The sequence below is a fragment of the Cynara cardunculus genome, unplaced genomic scaffold, assembly GCF_001531365.2.
Source record: "Cynara cardunculus var. scolymus isolate 2C unplaced genomic scaffold, CcrdV1 Un_Scaffold_12447, whole genome shotgun sequence".
NCBI classification, from domain to species: Eukaryota; Viridiplantae; Streptophyta; class Magnoliopsida; order Asterales; family Asteraceae; genus Cynara; species Cynara cardunculus.
The window spans coordinates 1-1,500 of NW_020207652.1; the positions used below are offsets into that span (position 1 = coordinate 1).

A 1,500-nucleotide genomic window follows, 5' to 3' on the forward strand; every position below is an offset into this window, starting at 1 on the left:
ACACACACACACACACACACATATATATATATATATATATATGAAATATAGAAACTGTAAATCCTTTGTAGCATGCTTGATAAACATGAAAACCCCTAGGCAAGTATATTGGCAAAAGGATCAAGACATGCTCAACAGAAATTGCTTAGTTTCACTCTTTTGATATTAGGTCTTTAAACAGTAGCAAAAACATAAAGCAAGCTAAGTAGGAGGTCATTTGATTGAATGTTGTTGGTTTTTTTTTTCAAGTTCTTATTTTCTATTTTCACAATTCTTTTGCGCAAGCCTTTTCATTTCTTTTCGCACACTCTGTACTTACTGGATTGGACATACTCGGCCTATTTCATTTGGGTTACGTTAGGTCTCTAAATTTTCATCTCTAATTCGAAGGTGATCTTATATTTCTTGTCTGAATTCTCTGGCTGGTTGAAATTCAACTTAATTTAACAAGTACTGATTATATATGCCTGTTTCCTTTTAGAGCTTCAACACTTGAGGAACAGTCTGCCTGATGCAGTTGTCGTTCAGCGCATTGATGAGAGACTATCTGCCCTTGGAAATTGCATAGCATGCAATGACCATGTTGCCCTTACCCATACTGATCTTGATAGGGTAAACATCAATTTTATGTTTCTATGCCAATCTTAATCTAAAATTTCAATGCTTAAAAAAGAATTTGTTTCTTTAATCAGGAAACTGAGGAAATGATAGCCGACGTTCTAGGTGTTGAAGTTTTCAGGCAGACAATTGCTGGTAATATTCTCGTGGGCAGCTACTGTGCATTTTCAAATAGAGGTGGTCTGGTAAGAACTATGATTTGATATAAACTCTTTATGATCTTCCAAATTTTATTGGACACTTTTCACAAACCAGTGTCTTAACAGAAACAGCTGCTCTAATTTTACAGTAGACGTCAATCTGCATACACCACCTCTCGGTGGGATATATTGTGTTCGTTTGGTTTATATTTACACAAGTTGTGGTTTTTACGGGAACCTCTCTACTCACCTCTCTATTCTTCAGGGTAGAGGTCAGGTCTGCATATATTTTTGGGCCTGTTTGTTAGCAGCTTAATGGGACTCGCAGCCTATTCGGTCAGCTATAGGAAGTGGCTTACTCAGTAAGCTTCTAGGGGAGAGCCTTATGTAGAAAGCCAAGTTTTTACTAACCTGCCCCTCCCAATTAAAAAACACGATCCTCCCATGTATAAAAAAACCTTCCCAAACAAAAACTTCCCCATCTATACAGAGATTAGTTCACACAGACAGCTTCTCAGATCCCCCATATTGGGTTCGTTTGGTTTATACTTGCACGAGTGGTGGTTTTTTACGAAAACAACCTCTCTACTCTTTGGGGTAGAGGTCAGGTCTATCGTACATCGTACCCTCTTAGTCCATACTCTATGTGGGATATATGGGTTTGTTTGGTTTGGTTTACAGAAATGGTGGTTCTGCTTCTTGCAGGTTCACCCTCATACCTCTATTGAAGACTTGGATGAAT

At 38.0% G+C, this 1,500-nt stretch overlaps 1 long non-coding RNA gene across 1 annotated transcript; it reads left to right on the forward strand.

Moving 5' to 3' along the window:
- Nucleotides 1-311: 311 nt before the first annotated feature.
- LOC112505583 lies at nucleotides 312-1,500 on the forward strand. The gene is made up of 3 exons (XR_003068419.1): nucleotides 312-612; nucleotides 693-803; nucleotides 1,464-1,500. It is a non-coding gene; the product is annotated as an uncharacterized LOC112505583 (long non-coding RNA).